Raw genomic sequence first — 7,302 nt, forward strand, 5'->3', positions numbered from 1 at the left:
TCTGAATCATAATCTTTCTTAGGGAATGAATTTAGGATGCCTCATGAAGGACTATTAAGACATTGTTTTAAAAAAAATTGTTTAGTGAAGAAATAACAATTAATATTCATTTTGAAAGATAAAATGGAATGTCTTATTATAATACACAACTTCTTGGTTCAGTGATTGATCTAGTAATATACTGTCTAACAAATACTTAATACATAGTATAGACTAAGCACCATACTAAGCTTTTTACATAGATGATCTATTTAATACTCACAACTCTGAGGTAGGTATCTCCATTTTACCTTGAGGAACACAAAACCAAGAAAGGTTAAATAACCTAATCAAGTTTTATCAGCTTAAAAGATGAAACCAAGATCTGAACCAAATTCCACTCTACTGCTTATATACGTATATGACAAAAACAATTTTTATTTTTAATAAAGTCAATTGTTTTATAGTGGTTGCCATCTTTCATACCACATAAATAAATTATTATTGGATGGTGGCTCTATTTCTTGTTAGTGTTAACTCACTACAATTAACAATCCCTAACACTGGCAATAGGACCTCTGGTGGTGCAGTTACTAAGGCATTTAACTGCTAACCAGAGGGTTGGCCGTTCAAACCTGCCAACTAGTCGGTGGAAGGAAGGTGAAGCAATCTACTTCCATCAAGATTTACTGCCCTGAAAACTACTATGAGTTGGAATCAATTCGATGGCAGTGGTTTTTTTCCCCAAAATACTGGCAATTAGTTAGTAGAGAAAATCAATACACCTGAAGTGTTTTTTAGGTAAATTTACCATAGACACTAAAAGATATTCAGCTCCAACATCAATTTTTCTAATCTAAACTAATTGCATTGCTGTTGCTGTTTTTAGTTGTTGTCAAGTTGATTCTGATTCATGGTGACCCCACGTGTGCAGAACAGAACTGCTCCAAACGTACTGTTTTCAAGGCTGTGCCCTTTTAGCAGCAGATCACCAGGCCTGTCTTCTGCTGCAGAATCTCTATGTGGGCTCTGGCTAGCAGTTGAGGGCTTACCCATTTGTGCCACCCAAGGACTCCAAACTCACTATATAAAAATTGCAATTATGTGTTGGTTGTGAAATAGCAACCTGAAGTCTTTTCAGCAATGATAAAGAACAATTCAGGAAGAAAACAAATATATAATCTTATAAAATGGACTACACCAACAGTCAAAATTGCCCCCGTTTTACTCAAAATACTTGAATAGCCCTGGATCTTCAAATAGTTGCTCTTGTATTTATCTTTAACTTTTAGAAGTAAGGTTGAGATTACCTACTCAGGTTGATTTTCACAAATGACAGATTGTGAAATCCTATCTTATAGGGGAAAAAATACTAAAAGGGAGCAATAAGGTAATAATAATGGCTTGAATACACCAAGAAAACTTGCCTTTACTTTTAAACCGTATGAAACGGAAGAGAGCTACTAAATTATAAGTTGTTACAATAAAAATATGTAATTGTCGGCAGTTGTGCCTAAAAGTTAAAAGCATAAGCTTTGTATCCTTGTCCCCACTACTTACTAAATGTGTAAGCTAAGCAAAAGATTTTAAACTATCTAACCATCAGTTTCACTGTGTACAAAAAGGGGATTTATCTTCATAGGACTTCTGAGAAGAAAATGAAATAATGAATGTGAAGCATTTTATGCACTGCTAAACATATACTGCTATACAGCTACATATCAACAGTTGCTGTTATTTCATCAAAAAAAAAGTGTGGACAGAAAAACTCTAGTTCTCACTTAAAGAGAATCCTCTAATAGCTTTTAAAAATAAATTAATTATGGTTCTCAACTTGCTATGTTTTCACACTGCTCCACTAACTTAAAATGCTCCCCCAAAGACAATTAGAGCACATTGAAAAACAGGAAAAGTTGCTCTACTTTATTCTTTACACCTGTGGCCACATTAGAGTTACTTCATAAAAGCCTTATTTATTAACCTACATAACGCTATAAAATGCCAAAAGGTGAAATGCAGACATGTACTAAAACTACAAGTCGTTCTATTCAAATGTTACATCATTCTGTATTTCATTAAAATGCTGAAGATTTGGACCTAACAGGGAACAAATGGAATATTTTTAAGATTCTCTTCCTTGTTGGTAGCATTCAAACAGAAGTTTTCTTCAGCTTAGTTTATCTTTAGGTTAAACTCATACAAAGTTTTATATGTTAAGGTATATGTTCTTAGGTATTTAACTGTACATTTGTTTGCCAGAAGCAGAAACTGGAAAACAGAAATCAAGTTATGTATTCTTCTAGGTAAATGGAGTAAAGGAGCTCTGGTGGTGCAGTGCCTAAGGTATTGAACTGCTAACCAGAAGGTGGGCAGTTCAAACCCAACCAGCCACTTTGAAAGAAGACTGGCCAGGCAATCTACTTCTATAGAGATACTGTCTCTGAAATCCAGAGGGATTGCTATGAGTCAAAATTAACTTGACGGCAGTGAGTTTAGATTTTAGTTAAATGGAATAATGTTTCCATTCTAAAATAATCTGCGTGAGTATACATTAATAACGTTCCCTTTTCATACAAATAGACAATCATTAATGAACACAGAGCTATTTCTAAATAACTATGATGGGATTGCCTATCTTGGGCAATGGCTTATATGTGTATGATTATTGACCAAACCCTGCACAGTGTCTGGAATATAACAGGCACTCTACAAATGACCAGTGAACTAATTAGACACCTGGAATGAAAGTGTACCCCTGGCCTCATTAATCAACTGAGTTGTCAACCTATACAATTAAGTGCTTTAAAAACAACTAATGGCATCTTCTCCAGAAACACATCTCTCTTAAAAAACACAGAATCTTTACCACCAAGATAAAGATATATCATCACATCTGAAACAGAACCAGACTCCAAATTTGACTCAACAGGGAAGATTCCAGTAATTTACTCACAAGAGGTCAGATGACAAGAAATCACAACTATTTAGACCAGAAACTGACAATATTTCACTGTACTCATTAATACCAAAAAGCTCTATAGCCAGAAAACTCATCTTGTTTAAAAATCCAGTTGGTACTTAAAAAAATTATAAATTCATTAGGGTCAAATCATTGTTTAAAAAAAAAGAGGTGCAGTATAGTAAGCAGAAAAGATGTGAGCTTAGAACACAGGTATATGTAAAGGAGAAAAAATAAATACAACACAATCCAAATAATTACTACAAAACTTTCACATCTGATATGTGAATCACAAAACTGATTATCCAAACAGGCAAGTAAGATATGTACAAAATACATTGAGAGTAAATGTCAGCCATTAAAGAAATAATATAAAAAGAAATACCATGAGATGTCTGGTAAATCTGAGGTCCAAGAAAGAATAAATGTCTTCACAAAACCTGCTATCCAGAACAGACCTAGAAACCAAGTGAACATAGGAGTATTGAGCTATTTTACAAATGACATAAAATTATAGGTACTTCTGACTAATATGGTACCTAAAATAAAGGAATTCTCGGAGAGACAGGAACAATTCTTATAAGGATAAATTAATTCCTCAATTTCTTACACCAATGAATGTAAACTCATGTAAAAGCAACAATCAAAGCTAAATACTACATAAAACTAAAAAGAATCTGGGAAAGCAAATTAGGTCAAGCAAAGGTGACAATATCAGACATACAAAATAAAAAAAAATTCCAAAAATCAAACCAAAAGAGCCCTAAAGTAGGAAAAACGAGATAAAAGACAAAGAAAAGCAATTAAAATAGAAAACAGTCTGTCAGAAAAAGTAGAAGAGGTTATTTTTAAAACTGTATTTAAAAGTAAATTTAAAAATACCACTGAAAAGATAAATATGATATTCAAAAGGCAAAAAGGATGAAAACATGAAGACAAAGTTTTTCTGAAACTACAAGTAAAAGGGCCTCAACAAACATAACCTCTTTGAGGGAAGGGCCATTTATTGCTTTCTTTCTGTACGTTACAAGTGCCTTACACAGTGCTCAATAAATATTTAAAATTAAATGAATGGTTATATTCAGATGGTGTATCACTTAAAGAATAAGCAAGTGAATTTCTGTTTGAATTACTAATGGAAATAAAATAAAGAAACTTGAAATTGTAAGAGATCATGCACCCAAGATTTCCTTATAAACTATCTTCATTATACATTTAATATTTTTAATTTATAGCAGTTGAACAAGGTATAATAAAAAGATCAAAATCCATTCCAAGTTGTTATTGTTGGGAACCAACGAGTCGACTGCAACGCACAGCAACCCCATTTAACAGACTAGAACTACCCCATTGGGTTCCTGAGACTGTAATCTTTACAAGAGCAGAGTGCCAGGTCTTTTTCTGCAAAGCTGCCATTTCATTGTTCCAGGCTCAACCATAAATGGATGATCTTACAGTTTCAATCTTGTAATTACAAATCCATTAACAGATTATTTCTAGTAATCAAAGCAATAGATTATACCAGACTCTTAAAAGTGGAATTAAAAAATTGACAACAGTGAGTTATACATTTTGACAACAAGTTATATACTTTGTCAATAAGGTTAATATTAGTATCAGATAGTGCTCTGTGAACATTTATCTTACTGATAACCGAACCTCCTCAACCACTGGTTATTATAAATGATTAGTAACAAATGACGTCTGATTTTTTGGCTGCTGCTTCCACAGGTGGTGATTGTGGATCCAAGTAAAATGAAACCCCTAACAACTTCAATCTTTTCTCCGTTTATTGTGATGTTGCTTTACTGGTCCAGTTGTGAGGATTTTTGTTTTCTTTGTGTTGAGGTATAATCCATACTGAAGGCTACAGTCTTTGATCGTCCTCAGTAAGTGCCAATCATTATAATGGTAATGATAGCAAATATTTACTGAGTGCTTTCACTGTTTAATTCTAATAAGCCTATAAACCAAACTCACTGCCATCAACTCTTAGCGACCCCTATGGGGTTTCCAAGGCTATAAATCTCTACAGAAGCACAATGCCTCTTCTTCCCTCGAGTGGCTGGTAGGTTCCAACTACCAACCTCTTGATTACCAGCCAAATGCCTTAACCACTACAGCACGAGAGCTCCAGGTTCCAACTACCAACCTCTTGGGTACAAGCCAAATGCCTTAACCACTGCAGCACAAGAACTCCTTAACAAGCCTATAAAAACCTAAACACCAAACCCATTGCCATCAAGTCAATTCCAATTCATAGCAACCCTCATTGGGTTTCTAAGGCTGAAAATGTTTACGGAAGTAGATTGTTTCATCTTCCTCCCATGGAGCAGCTGGTAGGTTTGAATCGCCAACCTTCTGGTTAGCAGCCAAATGCCTTAGCCATTGCACCACCAGGACTCCTTAAAAAGCCTATAAGGCAGATAAAATTATTATCCCCATTTTACAGCTGAGACAAAGGGTTTAAACTCATCCAAACTTAACTACAAATGGCACAGCAAGGATATGAACACTAACCATTTGATTCCAGAGCCTATGTATTAGTTGGTCTGAAATTAAATTTTGCCAAGTGATAGGGAAAATAGGTCATCTAAAATTTACAGTTAAGCAAAAAAAAAAAAAATGGCAATTGTCTCTCCCAAAAAGGGGGCATTTTATGGTTCTGTAAGAGTTTTAAAAGCTTCACTGTATCATATTTGTGAAATATCAACCAACTGTTCCTACTAAATTTGGTATCAAAGTAGCAATGCTTCAGCATTCACACTGACACTTACTACTAATGGTTATTAATAGCTACTTACTATCTGAAAGCTTTCTCATCTGTAAATAGGTGTAATTATTTAGAATATACTCCTGAATTGTTCCAAGGATTGTGTGCCACTTGGTTAAGTATTAGCTATTATTATCAGGTAAAATTCTTAGGAATCAAATACATGGGAAAAATTCTTAAAGGTGAGTACTGAAGAACAATTCCCACCTATTACACTTGTAAAAGTCAAACTAATAAGAGCTTCTGATCTTTCCCAGAGCCCCTTTTCGTGAATAAAGAAGAAAGAATCCTTCTGTATTATATTGCATGTATAGAGACTGTGTTAGAATTTCACTTAAAAATTCAATGGCAAAGTCCCTTTAATACAAACTCCAAACATACTGTTTCAACTATATGCTCTAATGATAAAACAAAAGGCCACCTGGACCCCGAAAGGTCCCTTGGTGGAGTAAAGAGTTTATACTCAACCCTCACCTAAACTACCACTAGTCTGCCAGTTTGTTGTACTGTAGTAGCTCGCATATTATTGTGAGGCTAGAGACTATACCACTGGTATTTCGAATACCACCAAGGTCACCCATGGTGGACAGGTTTCAGTGGAGCTACCAGACTAAGACAGACTGGGAAGAAAGGCAGGGCCATCCACTTCTGAACAAACCAGACACTGAAAACTTAATGAATAGGAGTGAAATACTACCTGATATATTACTGAAAACTTTATGAGGAGCCATGAAGCACTGTCTGATATAGTGCCAGAAGATGAGCCCCTCAGATTGGAAGGCATGCAAAATACTCCTGGGGAAGAGCCGCCTCCTCAATGTAGAATCAACTTCAATGATGTGGATGGAGTAAAGCTTTTGGAACCTCCATTTGCTGATGGGGAGTGACTCAAAATGAGAAGAAACAACTGGAAACATCCATTAAAAATCAGAACCTGGAATGTATGAAGCATGAATCTAGGAAGATTGGAAGTTGTCAAAAATGAAATGGAATGCATAAAGACTGATATCCTAGACATCAGTGAGCTGAAATGAACTGGTATTGGCTATTTTGAATCACACACTCATATGGCCTACTATGCCAAGAGATTTGGAAGACAGCTACCTAACCAACTGACTGGAAGAGATCCATATTTGTATCCATTTCAAAGAAAGGTGATCCCACAGGATGTGGAAATTATCAAACAATATCATTAATAGCACATGCAAGTAAAATCTTACTGAAGGTAATTCAAAAATGGTTGCAGCAGTATATTGACAGAAAACTTCCAGACATATGAGCTGGATTCAAAAGAGGATGTGGAACAAGAGGTATCACTGCTGATGTCAGATCGATCTTGGCTGAAAGCAAAGAATACCAGAAAGATGTTTACTTATGTTTTATTGACTATGCAAAAGCATTCAACTGTGTAGATCATAAGAAATTATGGATAACATTGAAAAGAATGGGAATTCCAGAACTCATGAGGAACCTGTACATAGATCAGGAGGCTGTCATTCGAACAGAACAAGGCGATACTGCATTGTTCAAAATCAAGAAGGGATTGCATCAAGGTCATATCCTTTCACCATACTTATTTTACTTGTATGCT

This window comes from Orycteropus afer, unplaced genomic scaffold (genome assembly GCF_000298275.1).
Source record: "Orycteropus afer afer isolate SDZICR_OR568_19922 unplaced genomic scaffold, OryAfe1.0 scaffold00007, whole genome shotgun sequence".
Taxonomy (NCBI): domain Eukaryota; kingdom Metazoa; phylum Chordata; class Mammalia; order Tubulidentata; family Orycteropodidae; genus Orycteropus; species Orycteropus afer.